The sequence below is a fragment of the Dendropsophus ebraccatus genome, chromosome 5 (genome assembly GCF_027789765.1).
Source record: "Dendropsophus ebraccatus isolate aDenEbr1 chromosome 5, aDenEbr1.pat, whole genome shotgun sequence".
Lineage (NCBI taxonomy): Eukaryota > Metazoa > Chordata > Amphibia > Anura > Hylidae > Dendropsophus > Dendropsophus ebraccatus.
In genome coordinates this window covers 107,017,242-107,039,302 of record NC_091458.1, presented here as the reverse complement: position 1 = coordinate 107,039,302, position 22,061 = coordinate 107,017,242, and the positions used below count along the sequence as shown (strand labels likewise).

At 40.3% G+C, this 22,061-nt stretch overlaps 1 protein-coding gene across 2 annotated transcripts in view; it reads right to left on the bottom strand.

The window, feature by feature from the left end:
- Positions 1–20,725, bottom strand: part of ST6GAL2 (ST6 beta-galactoside alpha-2,6-sialyltransferase 2) — a 98,940-nt gene extending 78,215 nt beyond the window's left edge. The window contains exon 1 of one of the 2 annotated variants that reach the window (XM_069970931.1): positions 20,477–20,725. The gene's annotated coding sequence lies outside the window, so the exon portion shown is untranslated. Of the gene's footprint in view, positions 1–10,322; positions 10,441–20,476 lie in introns of those variants that run through there. The other variant, XM_069970932.1, reaches the window with a different exon arrangement.
- Between the last annotated feature and the right edge of the window lie 1,336 nt (positions 20,726–22,061).

The window sequence follows — 22,061 nt, the reverse complement described above, 5'->3', positions numbered from 1 at the left end:
ACTGGTCACATGAAATGAACCCCTCCATGTTTCCAATTGTTATGGCTGCCCTTCCTCTTCTAGCTTGGTAACTCCATGTAAGCCAGAGGCAAACAATAGAACGCAAGGCTGAACAGCGGATCATAACAGACAGCAGAAAAGGAAGGAAGATAAAATGCTGACATTACACTGGGGGATTTTTCATCGAAAAACATATTTATCACAAAGTTATGAATACAGAATCAAATGAAATAAAACACCACAAGTTATAGTATGAAAAGCATTAGCATTATAGCTTATGGACACCTTTAAAAGGCATTTTTATTTCTTACTTTTGTTTACCATGCTACAGTTTTTTCCATATAAAATGTGCTTAGATTTTCTTCAACTACCTGTACAATTTATGTTTTCTTGTATGTTCTGCTACATACAGGACAATGGGTTGACCTACAAGGACAATGGTGCTAAAATACAAGAATACGCCATCATTGTGTGATCAACAGATTTGGGGGGGGGGGGGGGGGTGAATGAGCGATGGATGTGTTCCCCACTGCTACTATTCAATACTTCAGCATATTTCAGACACATCAACATCTCAAATCAGGTACTGACTCGGATATTGCGGTGCTGCCCGAGCTGATTCCTATCTTCCCCATTGCAATATAAAACATTATTTATGACTAGTGTACTGTGTAACTTAATGTTCCATTTGTGCTTAATGAATTAAACTCTCTCTCTCTGTCTCTCTCTCTCTCTCATATATATATATATATATATATATATATATATATCATAAAAGGCTCTATTAACATTGCCATTAGAGGCTAATCATTGTGGCACGCACTGAAGAAGAGCCTGGTATATATGTTAGAGGCATACAAACCCATACACATAATCACCCACAGGATGCCAAATGAATAGCATCAATCAGGCTAGTATATATCAATATAATTGTTAATTTAAACTCCACATAAGGAAAATTTACATTACAAGTTATACAGATGTGTCTATATAATGTATTACCATATCTGCACGGTTCTGCCACACTGGTCGCTGATTGAAATCCAGGAAGTGAAGAAAACTGGCCTCTGTGCAAATCCACATTGTCTCCTGCTCCCACTGCTCTCCCACCTTAGGAGACAAATATTCCATGCCTCTGTCTCACATTGTGTGTGTTTGCTGAGATCAGGCTGATGATGCAGACAGGGGGCAGGGCGTGATGTCACAGGAGGCTTGGCTGGATCCCCCAATCCCCTGAGTGATTCACCATCTTTAACCAGCCTCTTTAGCCTCTAGTCTAAATCTAAGCAGACAAGGAGTGACAGAAGCAGCTGCTGCAACTTCACTGATTGTGCAAAACTCTGCAGTTAAATTAGGGCTATGTTCACACATGTTGAAGTTTAATTGCAGTACTGCAGCGTCTTCACAAAAATCATGCAGTAACACAATTAAATGATGCTAAACGGCAGAGAGGATCAGAGCCGGCACTGCCAATCCCACCTGGAGAAAAAAACCAGGCATACACAGTGTATCCCATGTAAGATATCGGATTAGGTCCTTATTGTGCGGCTCAACTTCAAAGATAAAAGATGCTTCATAATAACATGAGCGTGGAGATGTAAAGAAAAAAAAATTAATTAAAAAATTTCTTTACTTTATATCAATATTGGCATTACAGGTAGTAACAGTGTGGGTGGGAACACAATGAAATGATAAAGTACTGCAATTAATTCAGTAACACAATGAAACTTCAATGTGTGAACACAGCCTAGATGTTCTGCAACAGTTTTGGGCAGGAATGAGCAGGGTGGGGGACTGTGAACAGCTGAGGAAAAGCAATGCATTCTTGTATTACTGTGTACAACTGCTCAACCAGGAAGTACAGCCACACAATACAGAACAAAGACCCTCAAAGCAGATGTAGTTTCAAAACTGGGAAAAACGGATAAGCAATGCTATACGCTTCTTCTTCTTCTAATTTATTATTTTTTTTTTACCTTTACCTGGAGTTCCCCTTTAAGGCTATGTTCACACAACGTATTAGACCGGCCGCAGTGTTCTTATGCGGGGGCATCAGTGCGTGCCCGCATCAGAACCTCCCGCAGCTCACAATGAAGCAAGCGGCCGGAGCCACTCGCTTCATTGTGTGAACTGACAAGAGTTTCCTACGGCCTCAATTCATTGAATTGTGGCAGCACAGGATCCCGGCCAGAGCGTATACGATGTGTGTACGCTCCGGCGGGGATCCCATAGAAGCAGAGGCAGTGTTACACAACGTGAAAAGTACTTTTACGTAATGTGAACATAGCCTAAGTGTATACAAAAAGCAGACAACTATGTGCTTCTTTTTTTTTTTCTTTTTTTAAATAAACAAAAGTTCACCAAATAATATACAATGTTCTTTACAATGACTTACGTTACTGTATGCAAATAGCCAAAAATATCTGGCGGATTAGAGGGGGTGGAGCTTCATATTATGCAGAGTCGGGGCTAACAGTCCCACAAGCTGTAAGTGAGTTATCATATTATGGCTATATATGTCCTATTAGTGACCAACCCCTTTAAGGAAAACATTGAATCAATAATATACAAGTTATACTAAATATTTTATACATTAATCTCTGCACAATATTTTCATGGTGACAGTTTCCCTTTAAGTCATTCCTTATTGAAAAAAAAAACATCTGTACAGCATGAGAGGATTTGCTTTACAGCACAGTTTGAACAATCTGTACATGGGAATAGGCAGAAGCATCAGCAGCTCATTTAACATACCCCAGCCCAGACAGTTATTTTAGTTTTTTTCTGCAATCTTCCATTTCTGCATACCTTGGCTCAGGCAATAACAATTTATCTACTAGTAATTATAGAGCAAAGACTTTCAGTTCCACTATAAGCTATAATATTACTAGCCCAAGAGGGAAAGAAAACTACCAACCATCACAATCACGCTGTACTTAGTGTTATATTCAAACATGTAAAAATGAGGGAAGCATTCTAACAATGGAATATTGATGGTATATAGTATATGTCTTTCCTTTTATAGCCCCAACTGATTCCACAGAGATTTGTCAATTTGGTCTATGCCCCCACAATCTAAATTTCCCTATCTGTATTTTTTTTTTTTGGGTGCAGTTGGAAACCCCTATACACACATGGGGGACATTTCTTGAAGACCGACATACTCGTACGCCAGTCTTAAATAAAGCCTCGCCCCCTTTCCCCCTACCAAATTTACTAAGAGGCGTATGCCTTTTAATAAACCCAGCCTGCCCTGCAAAACAAATCTAAACCAACAGGGAGAAGTGGCAAATTTGCGCTGTCTCCCTGGCTTACGCCAAGGACGCAAGTTCTGTAAATGTCCTTCATGGAGAACATACAAACTCCTTGCAGATGTTAATAAACGCTATATAAGAACGTTGAAGGATGCAAAAACCTACTAATACCAATACCAAAAGGTCACCCTAAAAAATATACCCTACAAAAACCTCAGGAAATAATAAGCCAAAATACTTAAGAAAATAGAATAATTTTTATTGCAGAGAAAAAATAGTTATCCCATAAAATACATATAACACAAATACAACATCATGTTGGACAATTTAAGAAGAGCCATACATCATGATGTATGACTCAGGGTTGCCACAACGCTATAGAGAACTTGTGAATACAACTATGTACTTAGACAATCTATTGCACAAGCCCCACAAATAGCCTTAAATTAGACAAAATGAATAGTGAATAGACAAACTGTAGTCTCAATATATATTTTCCACTTCAAATCCACAATGTTACATGATTAGGCTAGGTTCAGACTATGTAACTGTGCGGCTGTATTTGCGGCTGTAATTGTGCGGCGGTATTTTTGGTGGTTCATGCGTACGCTGGAAAGTATACGATATACGGCTGCACAGTGCACACTATGTCTGAATCTACGGCCCTATTGTAAACGGACCCGTAAAAATGAACAAGACCATTGTTTGCGGCTGGAAATGCGGCCGTGGATTGACAGGCGGTCCGTACGGAGTACTTCAAAAATAGCCGGCAATGATGCCGAATGCCGATGCCGAATGCCGATGCCTCTAATAGTTAATATATTAAATTAATAAAACACATTTTCTTTGTAATAAAGTCCCTTTCGTTGTTCAATAATTTAATTCTAACGAATCCATCATTGTGCAATTAAATATACTGTTAAAATAAATATATATATAAATAAATGTATATTTATATATATATTTATTTTTTGACAGTATATTTAATTGCACAATAATGGATTCGTTAGAATTAAAATATTGAACAACGAAACTGATTTTATTTCAACGAAAATGTGTTTTATTCATTAAATATTAATTAGTACAGGAAGCTCTATAAGCCGGTAATTCATATTCCCGGCAATAGAGCATTCTGTACTAATCATCACTTTACTTTAATGAAAACATCAAATGTTTCTTCTAATTATGTTATCACAATAGTATTATTAGAAGAAACATTTAGAATTATATGTGCGCTCAGCTGATTGGCTGATCGGCTGAGCGCACATATAATGAGCCGGTCCGCAGTACAGTGACTTCATTGTGCTGCGGACCAGCGAAGAGGACACATCGGGGTGAGTATAAAGCTCTCCCCACCCCCTCCCCAGCACTGCACCCCTCCCAGCAAGGAAGGGGGGTCACTGAACCCCTTCCTTGCTGGGATGGGTGCAGTCTGACATCAGTCTGGCCCCCAAGGGGTTAAGGGGGATACAAAACATCCTCCCTTAACCCCTTGGGGGCCAGACTGTAAACAGCGATCTGTAAAGATGCTGCATACTGTAAGGAGCACAACACCGCTCACAATGATGGGTGTTGTGCTCCTGTTTGTGTGTTTTTTGTGTTTCTCCCTTTTTGTTTTTCAGATATCGGTATCCTGGGGATTACGTCGGATTCCGTGGACTACGTCGATGACCAGCGGATGTTTGTTGTTTTTTTAATAAAATGGTCAATGAGGGGTGTGGGGGTGTTTTTATTTGAATAAAAAAAAATTAGTAACTTGTGTCTTGTCTTTATTTCTTTACTTTATCGACTTAGTAGTGGAAGCCGTCTAATAGACGGAATCCATTACTAAGTTGGGGCCTAGTGTTAGCCGGTATAAAATGGCTAACACTAACCCCCTATTATTACCCCAGTACCCAATGCCACCAGGGGTACTGGGAAGAGCCGGGTGCCAGTGGTCCCGGAGCGTCAAAATTGGCGCTCCTGGACCGGGCGGCAGCAGGCTGGTAAGATTTAGGCTGGGGAGGGCCTAAACCAATGGCTCTTCCCACCCTGGTGTTACCAGGCTGCTGTCGTTTGGTTTTTAACCCGGCTGGTTATAAAAATAGGGGGGACCCTATGCGTTTTTTTTAAATTATTTATTTATTTAAAAAAAAACGCATAGGGTCCCCCCTATTTTTATAACCAGCTGGGTTAAAAACCAAACGACAGCATGTAAACTGTTTCCCTGCTTTCCCAGATGCATCCAGAGGTGTTTGCATCACTTTCTTAAGATTTTATTTGTTATTTTTAGTTGAACCAGACTTCCAAGTAAATGACCGTATGTTTTCAGCCGCATGTCTATTTTTTCCCACGGCCGGAGTTTCATCCGCACATTTACAGCCGCATAAAAAATACAGCCACACACATACATAGTGTGAACCCAGCCTTACACAGTATGACAGTGGGACACCATATTGTTTGGAGGGACTCCATACCTCTCGTTGTTGTCATTGCTTATGTTCTCTCCATATACACACATCTTATCTGATTGTTCTATTTTATCCTGTAATTGTAATTTTGGAATAAAATCAAATACAAATTTTTGCTTAAATGTCTGTAGACTCGTGTTTTTTTGTATGGGGGCTTTGTGTAGCAGCTGTTATTGCACGGACATGCGACCAAACTGCAAAATGACAGACGTTATTTTGGACTAAAAAGGTCTTAAAGGTCTAAATGGACAAGAAAGAACATTGTGGGAACATACTGTAGCCATACTTGGAAAAAGTATCAGCAATGGAAATACTTCAGTATATGAACTAATAGTATATTTTATAAAGAACATTACTGATTCCAATCAATTTAATAACAAAATAGTGCTGAAAGCAAAATTACAAAAAAAAAAAAAAAAAGAGAACAAGCAAGGTCAAATTATACCAGACTGCAGAAATATTTCATGTAAAAGGCACAATTTGTATCAATTTATATACAGATAAAACTGCAAAACAAATGTAACCTTTATTTAAGAAATTATTAAAATGAAGTAAAAGCTCTAAAGAGAACCAGTGGTAGGTATAATAACAAAACATTTTTTTACATAATTTTGCATCCTTGGGCATCTTGATTTCAACACTATGAAATGTGAATTCTGAGAAAGTGGGATTCAGCCCCCCCCCCCCAATCTAACTACTCAAGGAAAAGTGCAGATACACAACCAAATAGTAACATCGCTATCTCAAGAATGGGTAAGAAAGTGGAGCAACAAAATGAAGACAGCGTTGAGTTCAAGAAGTCAGAGGCTACAAAATGTTATAAAATAAAACTTAATCTGTTCATACTGACCACAGGTCGAGGTCCTATCATCGACAACCCACTGGCTAAAGAAATGGGATGCTGCCCTAGAGAGTTAACAGGCCACAGATTTGTCTAATTTCTGTGTTTTTAACCCACTCCTGGATTTGGTTAAAAAAAGACTGATAGAAATACTATGTGTAAACATAGCCACAGACTTTCCTGGCAGCCCTAGGGTGACATCCAACTTCTGCCAACTTCTGAGTCTAATGGCGAGCGTTCGGGTTTGGAGAGCATTGCTGAAGGTTGAAAGGTATGATAATAAGATAAAAGTAACAAATACATCCAGACAGCTCACTGTGGTTGTAGCATGTCAACAGAAATCTTGTTTTTATAAGGGTATGTTCACACAAGCAAAAACTTTAAAAAAAAAAATAATTCAAAATCAGCATGTAATTTTCTGTGTGGATTTTTTGATGTGGTTCTTAAATAGACTTTACATTAAAGAAGAAGTCCCACAAACACTAAAATCGGAAGGTGGGGTATAATAAACAAGAAAATCCACCCCTTCTCATACCTTATTATGCTGCTGCTGGGTCCCATTCACAGCAGCCAGTGTCCTGCAGCGCTGCTAGCTGTAACGTCACGTCCCCAGCTGATTACCCGCTCAGCCAATCGGAGACTTGCTTAGCCAGGCCGTAACATTGCTGCTGGAAGAGTCGGGTACGTGACTTTACCCAGTTTCCAGCAAAAGATGACAGCCGGCTGCTGTAAACGTGTCCCCTCAGGGGTGCAATGAAAGCATGTGCATGGGATCATTTGTTTATTATTTTCTCTCACCCCCACCCCAACCGCTGCTGATTTAAGTGTTTCAGGGACTTCCTCTTTAAGGTGTTTTTTTCATCAATTGAGATTTATGAAAAATAGTTTTCTAAGTAAAACAATGTGGTGTTTATGCCTTTTTTTCACCAGACTTTTGCCACAGTTTTTGCTTGCTTTTAGAACTCTAAGTTAGAACTCTAACTTTACTCTTAAGTTGACATTATATTACATAGGTTTATGTTTACACTAAATTGAGCTATTTTATTATCATTACTCTCACTGGGAAACCTTATTCATTTGTATATGTGTATATGTTATTCATTACATTATTGTGCAGGACCTTGCCAGCTATTATATGTAAGACCACTGATAATACATGTACATATAGAAGGAGGCTTATTTTGCATTACATTTCTTATATGTCTGTCTCTGGCTGTGAGATGGGGAGGGACCTTTTTCCCCTTTACTGTCTTTACTTTCTGTACAATGAATGTTTTTAGTATGCATTTTCTCAAAAAAATATTTTTTAGCCTGTGGATGTGCTTACTCTATGGGGGAAATTTATCAAGGGCTTTGCGCCTATTTTTAGGTGAATAATTGGATTTTTCACCAATTTTTGGTCTAAGTTCTATTTATGAACCAGTATTCGACAGGTGAATATTTTTAGATGCAACTTTTTTTTTTTTTTTAATACGCGTGTTTTGAGTATTCACAAAAATGTTGGCAAAATCCAGGATTAACGCCCAATTTATCATTTGCAACTTTTTAACAGGTGCAGACCTACGTCTGGTCAGCACCAGGGGAATATAATTGTGCAATTTTTGCTTCTTTGCAACTTTTTACTTAGATGCAGTAACTATGGTAGTGCTACATTTTAATAAATCAGTCACAGGATATTGGAACAAAATATACACCAATCCCCATTAGAATAGTCGCACACATTAGACCCCTTAGTAAATGTTCCTCTAAGTTTCTCTTCCCTGCAGAGAGTTACATCGCTTGTATAGATATACTGATGTGTAACGTTTGCTCTTTTTCTAAATTAGTTTTTTCAGCAGCTACGGTTCTGCACCAAATGATGCAGCACAGTGACCCTGATGAAACAGAACATAAAACTACAGCTAATACAGACTTTCTTTATGACAAAGCCAAGACAAAGTTTTATGTTAATTATTTACCCATGATGCATGCTCCCTCTTCAAAAAGAGGTTCTGCAGAGACAGCCGTGGGTATTATAAAAAATAATGCATCTTATATAATACATTATTAAGAACAGTAAGAGACACCTTAGAGTTCCCTGTAGATGGTCTACAGCTGTGTTCTTATACATAGTCATGTTAATCTTCCGTGACTGTTAATATTCTCAGAAATTACAGCAAGGGGTTCCTAAACCCACAGGACAAAAAGGCAAAAAGCCCCAGGTAAGTACTGTATATAGTACTATATTACCACCACTCTGAGACACATAAAGGCATGCAAATCAATCTAACTTTCCTTTTGCCCTGTGTCTGAACTGGTACCTAAAGTGGTTTATCCCTGAGAACAGTAAGCATGTAGTACAACTGAACGCTGTGAATACAGATTAGTCATATCACACTGAAAGCATGGAAAGTGCTCATATGCATAAACCTGATGGTGCTAATCCTTTCTAAGCCGAGATCCAAACACGAGTGTGTCATTGTTCTGAGATTCTTACTGTCAGTGTCATTATTCTAAAAAAGATGTGGATCCTAGAAGAATATGCCGCATACTCAAACAGATACTGAGACTAAGGCCCCATGCCCAGATACGATATACAATACGTAGAACCATACTGCACTGATGGCCACTGTGCTCTAGGTGAGGTTCCATTTCACAGATCAAATTTTTTTCCAGATGCTCTGAAATATGATAGAGCATGAAAAATCACGTATTGCATACAAACATATGTTGTTGTTGTTGTTGTTGTCTTTTTTATGCAGAGGAATGTGTGTAAAAAAGAGAGGGAAACCTATGTATGCCACCATGTCTTGATGAAGACGTTCACATCTTTGTAAGTAGCAGCTGAAGACAAACCTATGAATTCTGACAAACTGCTGCTTTCCTACGAGTCAGCCATCAGCAGAGAGAGCAGTAGGTTGAGAATGTAGCTATATATTGCTGTTGGATATTGTTTTCATTATATAGGTATCACATATTGAGTGTATGCCTGTTGGTTTTTCATCGCAGGGTTTGTGGGCCAACCCATTAAATGATAACTGATGATAACCGCCATAATGAAAGATAATATGACTGGCAAAAAGTTATTGGACGGGCCTTTGTGACTACTGTATACAGGGAATCATTTCCAATTAGTACGGACTTCTCCTGTCAGATTCCTTCCATCTTAAGGAGATCAATGCATGTAAACGTTCTTTACATAACTGTTACTGTTTGTAATCATCACTTCACAAGTCTAATTCTTACAAAATCCAAGTAAGTGAACAAAGTGTAAATTGCACAACTCTTCCGTAACATTCTGCAATGGTTTACAAGTAACTTCCATTCTCTCTCTACCTCCTATTTCCTGTACATTGCAGAATGATGTTTAGTGTTACCTGCAATGTTCCTTTAGATGACACCTTTAAACGGAACCAATGACGGGGTTGTAACTTGTCACGGCTCTCTGCCTGTAAGCGCGATTTGCGGAGGTGATCGTCAGGATAAAAAACGACTATGTCCTGGCAGCGTGTGACGTAGAAGACTATTTTCCCTGTGTCTGCCCCGATGCCTAGCTAGCTATCCCTGCCCGCATCAAAAGTCATTTTTACAGATACCGGATTGTGGGAGGAAGTAACTTGGTAAGGAACATTATGGCTTCATCTTTTGAGCACTGCTAGTGCCTTCATACTGTCTGTGCAATGTCCGTCATTGGGTCCCTTTTTGGTTTCACTATTTAGGAAGATTTTTACTAGAATAGAAGCTCCTATTTCCTTGAAAACTTAAAATGAAAGAGGCAACTTGAGCCACATAACTGACCTGCATCTATAGTGTTTTCTCCATTATTGTAAAACCAGAACAACCTTGTACGCTGCCGCTCCTCAGCAAGAAGCCTTTCAGGATGGGAGCACCAGTGGCAAGTCACTCTAGGATCAACTTCTGAGAAAGACGCCCAAAGGATTAAACAGAGCTGTTCTAGTTATAAAACTCTCTAAAACCCTAACGCCCTTAAAATACATGATGGTAAAAGAATAAACTATTTGCTTTGCAAAATTCCACATGGCGGATAAAACGCCCTTAGTATAAACATGATGTGGCTCTTAATGAAGAAGACTGGATGTTTGGAATGCTGGATGCCTATTACATGGAACGATTATCGGCTGTATTCAGCCGATATTGCCCGTTATGGCCGATAATCATTCTATGTAATAGAAAGCAACAATTAGCCGACATGAACGATGTCGGCTGATCGTCGCAGTCATTTGTCTTTCAACATGTTGCAGAACAAATGACTCATACAGCAATGATCTACTGCCGCCGCTACGTGGAACAGGAGCCGCGGCAGCAGATCGTTACATGCTATGGGCTGCCCGAACGATCTAGCGATCACCCAGGCAGCCCCCCCTAACTCACCCGCTCGCTGCTGACAGTGCTTGTTTGCTCCTATGGTCACCCCGTAGAATAGGAGCTTTAAGGTGGGCATAAACGTTCAATAACTGATGACTAAACAATTGTTGTCCAACAGTTATCTCTCCATTCTCCCCATAAACAGGAAAATCCAGCATGGCCAATCATTCCTGTCTTCTCTATGGGGAGGAGAATGCTCTGACAGCGGCATATCTCTCCAAGAATAAAGGGGTCAGGAAGTAATTTTTCATCATGCCCAACCTCTAAATCCACTCCTATAATGGAGTCTCAGGAGTCGGTGGAGTCTCAGGAGACTGCCATAAACCTTATACTGATGCAGTTTACACATTACAGAATATTACAGAATGGATTTGACAACCACATCATGGATAAAAAAGAATTATTTATCCATTACAGTAAGTGGAGACTAAATCTGCGCCAAAATTAATTCCTATTTAAATCCGCATTAGATCTCTCTGCTTCTAATTACCATCATGTGAACAGAAGCAAATGTCATCATCTGCTCAGGATCCAGCAGCACATCTTTACAATGCCTTTCATCTTAAAACTAAGAAACAGTCATGTCTCTATATGAATATACAGTATGCTTATAACCATTCTGGTATATGTAACATCTAAATAAGGTTCGCTTTTCTACAAAACATTTCAGATACATTTCAAGGTAATGATTCAATTTAAGGAAGCGGACAGGATAAACAGTCAGAGTTATTTCTTCATGTACAATGATTGAATCATTGTGACTCACCGGCTCATGCTTCCCCCCTCTTCTATTCACAGCACAAGTACGTCCTATGATATCGAGGAGGCTCTATTGATCCTACCCTTCCATTAAGTACAATAACCAGACACAAATACCACAGCAATTACAATGTTGTAGAAGTAAAGTATGTTACTTAAGCCTGGTAATAATATGTACATCTTATCTTTCATCAGCATTTAATATAGAAAGCAATAAAACACACTGTAAGATAATCCTAACCACAGAATAATGTGCATTTCTGGAGGAAATAAAGCAAAACATACAGTCTGAAAAGAACTGAGAGGTAAAATATATATATATATATATATATATATATATATATATATATTATTAGAAAGCCTAAGTACACTAATGCACTACTAATAAAGTTAGTAAAACAATGCACTGCTATTTTCCACTTACACAGGCTATAAGTTTTTATTATAGTTCTATAGTAGAGTCAGCAGGATTCACCAGTGAAATGAATGATACTCCCTGATGCATTTCATTGCCCATAGTGGCAAACTGTAACCATTATACATGTATATATATGTTACTTAGTAAGGAAGGATAATATAGTCATAATATGGTGTCTTTAGGTCACTCGAGCTTAAAATATTGGTGTTAGAGTCGTGATCAGGAGGCAGAAGATTACCGCCCATAATTCCGGTGGATAAAATGGTAATCCTCTACATGACAGCCTCACAACTTTACATTTTCATCCCATGAAAACTGACCAACTCATCACATAACAACTAGTACAAGTCTTCACAGATGTTAGAACACCACCAAAATAAGTGCCATGTGTGACTGTGCTAATGCATGAAAAAGTGTCTACAGTGCAGTAATCCCTGGTTTACAAGTAGAAGCAACAGATGTAAGAAGTGTGATGAAAACTCATTATTTGCACAATAACTCCTTCCAGACTGTCTAAGATTACAGCTGTGACTGGAAAGGCTGGAGAACAAATTGTCGCAGGGACCATGCTCAAATACAAGAAGGCAAATGGAAAGCTTTCTTTTCCCTTACGGAAAGTCAAGATCAGATCTCCAAAAGGTTTACATAGGTTTGCAGCTGGGTGTGAAGTTGATAGTTGGCACAGGTTAAACCCGTCTTTTCTGCTTTAGACAAAGTATCCATGTTTTCCAGGCAGCCTTTGGCTTGTATCCAACTTCTTAAGCCACCAGTTATCAACTAAAGGGCATTTGGGTATGGAGCGTGCTCGAGGTTTGCTCATCTCAAGTTATCAACATTTTTGGGCAGAGACAAGCAGTCAACTATCAGCCATTAAGGCTCATTTAAAGGACCCTCTAGAAAGCCCAATAACTGGCAGTGAGCAGCCAAATAAAGGACCGCTGGATTGTTTTGTCAGTTGTTTTGTCAGCTTCCACAAGGAGAGTCTTTGTTCACACAGTTTGCTGCAATTGACCTGTACAGAGTAAAAAAAACAGCTGTTTTTTTTGGCTGGGGAGGGGATTTAGGGTGCGTTAACACATACAGGGTCCGCAGCAAATCTGCAGCAGATTTTAAGTTGCAGATTTGCTTTGAATCTAATCTGGGCCATCAAATCTGCTACGGAACCTGTACGCGGGAACTGCGCACTGCGGAATGGCGACAGATAACCCGTTGCACATTTAGCAGCTCGCACCCGCCAGTGGACTGATGCAGGCACGTGCGTCTCCGCCCGTGTCATAGACTCCATTCTATGCACGGGCGGATTCCACCCCCGTCCAAAGAATGAACGTACGTGTGCAGGTATCCTTAGGGTAGCTTCACACACACCATATTGCAGAGGATCCTCAGCAGATCTGCAGCAGATTTGATCTAAATAACTGAACAAAGCATCAAATCTGCACCTTTAAATCTGCTGCAGGTCTGCTTCGGATCCTGTATGTCTGAACGCACCCGGGTAAAGACTTTTTTTTGCTTGAACTAATTTTGCTTCTGTCCTCTTATTGCTGCCTTATTCATCCTCTATGGTACCTGCTGAAGGTAGTCAAGTACAGTCTTCGACTATTTACGTGGCTCCCATTGATAATAAATGGTGCATGCACAACCCACCCTCCATTCTAACAAGAGACTTGGACCCTTTGACCAGATACTCTACACTACGCTTTGTATAAGGGATAACCTAGCCCCAGGTGGCTTCAGTGGAAGCTGAGCTGCAGTACAGTCAGCACTACATAATGCTTTGGCAAACAGGATGTCCATGCAAAGCAAAGGCCAATATTAAAAAAAAAAAAAAGAACTCCAGGAAAACCGATGTATCAGAAATATATATATATATTTTATGTCAAAATAACTTAACCTCAGCCTGAACTTTTAGCCACCAGGTAGGAAGATGTGTTGCTCATAGTGTAATATAGTTCAATTTGAACTTAATTTCACGGGCATCTCAACAGCAGAGACTGTAAAAGAATAATAATAGATTTATGTTATAATCCAAAACAGCGCTCCATACAAATGTAGCAAAGCTGGCTGTCAAGTGGCACAACTCATCATGATGTCACAATGTGTTACATGTGATCTTCCAAGTAGGCCTACAGCCTTGCCATAACTCACGAGGTTATCACAATGCACAAAAGCCTTGAAGTGCAATGACAGACTCAACTGAACAACATCTGAATGTGTTATCTTAGGCTATGTTAACACACAGTATTTTTACTCAGTATTTTGGTCAGTAATTTGCAACTAAAACCAGGAGTGGATTAAAAACACAGAAAAGCTATGTTCACACACTGTTGGGCTGGGTTCACACTACGTATATTTCAGTCAGTATTGTGGTCCTCATATTGCAACAAAAACCAGGAGTGGATTAAAAACACAGAAAGGCTCTGTTCACACAATGTTGAAATTGAGTGGATGGCCACCATATAACAGTAAATAACGGCCATTATTTCAATATAACAACCGTTGTTTTAAAATAACAGCAAATATTTGCCATTAAATGGCGGCCATCCACTCAATTTCACCATTGTGTGAACAGAGCCTTTCTGTGTTTTCAATCCACTCCTGGTTTTGGTTGCAATATGAGGACCACAATACTGACTGAAATATACAATGTGTGAACCCAGCTTTGAAATTGAGTGGATGGCAATCACTTAATGGCAAATAATGGCAGTTATTTCAAAACATCGGCCGTTGTTCAAAAATAACAGCAATTATTTGCCATTAACTGATGGCCATACACTCAATTTAAACAGTGTGTGAACATAGCCTTTCTGTTTTTTCAATCCACTCCTGGTGTTGGTTGCAAAATACTGAGCAAAATACTGTATGGGAACATAGCCTTAGGCTGGGGCTACATGGTGGCACTGTAAAATTAGAAGCTTACTGCAACCTCAGGAAGGATGATGATTCTAAGATACTCTGTGCAACTTTGTTTTCCCAACAAATATAAGGAGGCAAAAATTTAAGAATTTGTAATTATTTATTAAATTAGGAAATCCCTAGAAAACCAGTTTCCCATTATGTTTTCCTTCCTATTCTGTTCTCTTATCTCTTGAGCTCCACAGGTGACATTTAGCAGAAGAATACAATGGTAATATATGGCCACCAATATAATTAGCAAGTATTAGCTAAAGCCATTCAGGTCTCCACATGCCATGTGGAACATAAAGGATGTTTTGTTTAGACAATTTACACGTATCAGCTAAAGCATTTCTATCAACACGAATAAGAGACAGGATGTTCATGTGCAAACAGGATCAGCCATAAATATTGCTACCAGATAGTAAAAATGCATATATTACATTCAAAGCAATGATTACCTCAATGCTATAACTTCTCAGGGGTTCTCATTGTCCTATGCTGTTTATGCAATGGGATTTATGTAAACCATCATTCCAGCCCAGAATGATGTCAGGGGACTGACCTAGAGATGGGATACACATCTATCAGACATTTATGGCATAACTTATGAATATAGATATTTAAGATGGGAATATCCCTTTAGCTATGTTCAGCTTTAAGTTGTGTAGATAACCTCAATCTTTCACTTACCCTCAAAGTAATATTCATCTTTGACAGAAATCCCATGGAGGTCAAGGTGGCCACTGGACAGAAAATAATAGCTAAACGCATTGCATGTCTCCCAGACCAAGTAGAGTAATTGGGGGAGATAAATAAAACTATGTGAGCCAACAAAACAAACAACTGTGTGCAATTTCCATGAAAAAGTGCAACAAAAAAAAATTGATCTGCTTTAGAAACCTTTTTGACTCTTTTGTGCCTCCCTAAAAGTCATGTGGCTTAGCAGAAAGTGAACGTTGAAAAAAGTTGTGGCTTAAATACGCCGTCATATGTCATAGATGCACAAATTTTTGCCACAATTTATGCATAAAATAAACCAACTAAAGAAAGTGGTTTTAACTTAAACTAGATAGTCTAAACATGTGCCAGATTTTCATACAGCCTAGGTGTCCTATTAGACAGGAAGAGTTGGCGGCCACAAGAAGCGCAAACAATCAGTGAAGCCCAGGACCCTCTTAAAAGCATTGCAAACAATTGCCAATGTTGCTGATTGTTTGCGCTTCTTGTGGCCGCCAACTCTTCCTGTCTAATATATTATATATATATATATATATATATATATATATATATATACACACATTGTCAATTCCAGATGACAAGCAGTCTATACTTACCATGCTGCTTGTGATCCGTCATGTGGCTTCTCCAGTTTTCTGGCTGTATGTTGAGGCCCCTCCTCCTCCAGTTGTCAATCATTCCAGAGAAAATGGTGGCCTGAAGTAGCAGCAGCGGCCTGAGCACTGGAGAAGCCAGATGCCAGATCACAGGCAGCATGGTAAGTATAGACTGGTCGTGATCTGAAAACTGACAGCACAGATATATACATTATCTGCGCTGTCAGTTTCCCTTTATCTTTATCAGCTGCACAAAGATGTGCGGCCAAAAATGAAAAATGATTATAAACAGAAAATCGGCTGCTCGGCTGATTGGTGTCACTTTTACACGGGTTGATTATCGGCCGCAGAAACATTTCTATCAATGCCCGGGCCAATGATTGGCCAGTGTAAAAGGCCATAAGGTATAAGGTGCAATTGTAGACAACACCTAGCTGTTTTCTATTTGTCTGCCCCATTGTTTTATCAGGATAAGAGGTTCAGTGGTGACCAGGTCAGCATGCACAGGGAGAGCCATAACAGCCTGAAACTTGTGAAGAACCATAAATGACACCGCATGGCTCAGTAGGAGATTTAGGGTAAATGCACAAGGTATTAATAGATGCACGGAACTCATATGGCAACCTACAGAGTGCCTAGCAATTCCTAACAGGGACCCTCAGGTGCTCTGTATTTCACTGTATAGTGCCTACCTAATAAACAATAGCAAATCGGTATCATATTACAGATTCATACAAAGTGGATTCTGACTATGACCATGTAAATGTGTCTCTACATTAAATATACAGGAAGTAAATCTGGATATAAACCTGAATATCTAATGACACAGTAACAACATTAAATTCCCATAGTTTTCAGTAGTATCAGACTACTCAAGTCAAGTAAAAGTATTGCTTTATATCGCCTATTAAGCTTTTCAATATGAGACAGCTAGAGGGACACCTACATCTTTCCAGCAGCAAAGTTCTAGTGGTTACACATTAGTACGTAATTAGAGAAGTGTGCCAAGAAAGTGATGGATAGGTCCCACAATCCCCCTAACCATCTACCATACAAATTTAACTATACATTTCCATGGTAAAACTGGCCATATATATAAGGTGAATGTTGTGTTTCATCAGTTCTATTGTTTAACATTTACATGTATAACTATATAATGAAAAAGACTGTAAATGTGGCTCTTTACATTACAAGTATTACAGTTTAAAAAAGCGGTAGCCACTGGTACTTAGCAGCTATCAGCCCTGACTCATAGAAGGGGATCTCAGGCTAATGGCATATGTAAAGGTGTTGACTTAGTAAAGTACTTTTAGCTGGTAGCTTGCCATTCATGGTCATACAAGTGGACAACTAATTCATCATCAAGATACAAAAACAACCTGCATCCATGTATTAGGCGTATTTACATTGGGCACAGTACATGAGATACCACAGGTGACATCAACTGAACCTGGTGTCCCAGGAGAACAGTCACTTGCTACTAGCATATGTTTGGGGAAACGTTTCAACCAAGACCACCACCAGGCATGTCTGTCTAGAAATTATGTAAATCACATAAATGTAAAAATTGTGTATTACCAATGTCGAAACCATAAAACTACCCATCTTAGTCTATACAAAGTAGCCCTTGCCTACTAAAGGTAGCATTCTTGCAAATCAAGTCTCGAGACATCACTGAGGGTTATAACCCAAGCTAGAATCTCTCATAAAAGAAAAAAAGGGGTAATTCTGCATTCTGGAGGAGATTCTGGTTTGGCTAATAATCCCCATTAACTGAAGAGAGGGTGTAGTCCGCTCACTTGCAGATTTGAAATGGTATTCAGCATAGTTGTGCCCATTCAGCCCTTCTTTATGGACTCATTACAGAGCATGCCTTCTTACCCCGCTGATCACACAGTTTCATTATGACTTTATGAAGCAGTGGGTGTCCATGATGGGAAGCATATGTCCAAACCTTAGATTTCCTACCACGGTTAACCCAATCCTTCCCATCTTTGGTCCTTCCCTTCTTTCCAGAATCATGGATACCCGTACACTTCTCTTTACTATGATCAGCTCACTGACTTTAAAACATTGTTCACTCAGTCTAAACTAACTTCCTGCTGTGTATTTATCCTATATGGTCAATTACTATCCATAGTACCCCCTTTCCTATATTAATGGGGAACATCCTGGTTGTACAGCTAGATCATAGGACCACCCAGAAATGTGTAAAATCAGTTGCAGAACCAAAGAAAACATTTTTAGGATTCTTTTTCTGGTCTTAGTGCCTAGTCACTGCACACCAGTACCCCCTCTGTCCTTGACAATCGCTGATACTGTAGTTATAAGAGATGGGAACTTCCACACATATATAATGGGGCTGGCCATTATTCCAAACCTTCTGGAATGACATCTTTGAGACCTACTCTTAGCAATATTAGGGGATCTCATAGATTTTCTATCCTTCTCATCTGATTCTCTTCCCAAATTAAAGCGATCTGAATTGGGATTTTGCCTGGTTGCCACTTGATCTGTGGTTCCTCAACATTCAAAATCCACTTCCATGATTGAACCGGCTGAGAAGCTGAACAATATGACAAGGATGGAAGAACCTCTGGCTGAAGACTTATGTTCAAAGGAAAGCTATAAAACTAAAGACTACCTGGAAACAATTTAAATTCTCAGATTTTTTGCCTCCAAAATAGGGTCTACACCATTGTATAAATTTCTTCTTTTTTCTCACCTCCTTCCCACCCCTCCTTCTGTGTTGAAGGTATATTCTTTGTCTCATGTTTTATTGTTAGACCTTCATTCACATAAGATATTTGTAATACAATCGCACATGGGTTTTATGAGTCCATCATTACAAATGTTGAATTAATCTCAGGTCACTCAACAGTTACCCCCTAGTCTCTACCCAGGGTCGCTGGTATTGCCATGACTTGCACCTGGGTATTCTCCATAACACTTTGCTGCTCTTTTATCAGAGAAGATTCACCTTTTTATTTCTTGTAATTTTAATAAACCAGATGACGAATAAGTGATACACCAAACACTGATATATTGTTATTATAGTCCAGAAAAGGATGATGTGACCATCGCACAGACAGAGGGCATAGCAGAGAGGAAAGCTCCATTCCTTTCAGTGCGTTCATCATCAGCTCCTTCTAGGAATCCCTGAATAACTCATCAGCAGCCACCAGTGTCTCCCAAGTCTCCTCCGCTGCACACACTACTACACAACTCATGCCACAATGTGCCATCAATGGAGGCTAAACAGAACACAAGTCATAAAAAGCATCTAACACCGCTATGTAGATTATGTGTCTGTAAAGGAATATATATGCCCATATGCATGTATAAAAATAAGATGCTATATACAATAAGCCTTCTATAGCTCATTAGCTAGTATCCCAGACATAAGTGTCTATAGGTCCCTCGAGGGATATGTTATGGTCCAGTCTTTTAGAGACTTTTTTTTTTCCTTATGTTTTTAATAAAACTTTGTAAGTTATATACAGAAATTATTCTGCAACCTTACCAGGGCACAAGACTACATGTCCAAGCTGTAGGTAGCTGTATAACAGCTGTAACAGAAGTATCCTAATGTAAGATGTATACCTCGCACGCGGTAAGATATTTCCATGCACACACATTTGTCTCTATAGAAATATCAATGGCATCAATGTATAATGCATAATAAAGAAGCCACCTAGCTAGATACGCAGACCATGTCTGGGTGTGTATAGATGAACATGTGAATTATATATATATGATGGTCTATAGGATGACATTCGGTGTATGTATCTATATTCACGTTGGTAAATCCATCCATCTGTAAATATTTATGTTTATGTATATACTGTATGCTTGTAGGGGTGTATCTATAGGTGTGTTTAGTATATGTTTGTAGGTGTGTAAGTATATGTGTGTCTAAGATATATATATATATATATATATATATATATATATATATATATATATATATATTGTGTGTACATATGTGTAGACCTGAGTCTATGGGAGCTCCACACAATAGTGCATGCAGTATAGATGGAGCACATAGCCTATGCACTGACTATGAAGCATTGGACTCTTTGTCTGTGCTCCAGCTAGAACAAAGCCGGCTGTGGTGGGTCCAGAGCCCGCACATGCCCCTGCCCTCTCCCCCGCTGTACCTGCAGCCGCCCCGGGTCTCGTGGTCCAGCTCAGCTCCACAGAGTGGCAGTCAGCTCCGGCTGCTGAGCCCGGCTGGGGACTGAGCACCGCACACGCCGCTGGGCTGCCACTGCCATGTCGGAGCTGCTGCTGCTGGTGATGCTGCTGCGCTCAGTGGGGATGCTCCGGGCTTAGCGAGCACATGTGGAGTCTTGCTGCTTGAGAGAAGATGGAAGGGAGATGGTGGGAACAGCTATGTCCCCTCTGTGTGTGTGTGAATCCATAGCCCCGGCTGCAGGAGCTGCACTCCTCCCTGAGCCACGCCCCCACTCCCCGGGCTTCACAGGAGACGTCAGTACAGCGGAGCTGAGTGAGAGGAGGAGGATGCAGTGCACACTACTGTATGCTAACCTGTATACCGCAAGTCATATCTATGTGTACAATCTCCTAAAGCCTTCTGCCCTGCCACCACTCTGCAATATGCATGCTGCTGGGCAGAGAAGCCTGGTATAATGGATGGCCCCTGTGTGTGCCACCCTGTACTCCTGGGGTATAATAGATGGCCCCAGTGTGTGCCAACATGTACTCCTGGGGTATAATACATGGCCCCTGTGTGTGCCAGCATATACTCCTGGGGTATAATAGATGGCCCCTGTGTGCGCCAACCTGTACTCCTGGGGTATAATAGATGGCCCCTGTGTGTGCCAGCATATACTCCTGGGGTATAATAGATGGCCCCTTAGTGTGCCAGCATATACTCCTGGGGTATAATAGATGGCCCCTGTGTGTGCCAGCATGTACTCCTGGGGTATAATAGATGACCCCTGTGTGTGCCAGCATATACTCCTGGGGTATAATAGTTGGCCCCTGTGTGTGCCAGCATATACTCCTGGGGTATAATAGATGGCTCCTGTGTGTGCCAGCATATACTCCTGGGGTATGATAGATGGCCCCTGTGTGTGCCAGCATATACTCCTGGGGTATAATAGATGGCCCCTGTGTGTGCCAGCATATACTCCTGGGGTATGATAGATGGCCCCTGTGTGTGCCAGCATATACTCCTGGGGTATAATAGATGGCCCCTGTGTGTGCCAGCATATACTCCTGGGGTATAATAGATGGCCCCTGTGTGTGCCAGTATATACTCCTGGGGTATAATAGATGGCCCCTGTGTGTGCCAGCATGTACTCCTGGGGTATAATAGATGGCCCCTGTGTGTGCCAACCTGTACTCCTGGGGTATAATAGATGGCCCCTGTGTGTGCCAACCTGTACTCCTGGGGTATAATAGATGGCCCCTGTGTGTTCCAACCTGTACTCATGGGGTATAATAGATGGCCCCTGTGTGTGCCAACCTGTACTCCTGGGGTATAATAGATGGCCCCTGTGTGTGCCAGCATATACTCCTGGGGTATAATAGTTGGCCCCTGTGTGTGCCAGCATATACTCCTGGGGTATAATAGTTGGCCCCTGTGTGTGCCAGAATATACTCCTGGGGTATAATAGATGGCTCCTGTGTGTGCCAGCATATACTCCTGGGGTATGATAGATGGCCCCTGTGTGTGCCAGCATATACTCCTGGGGTATAATAGCTGGCCCCTGTGTG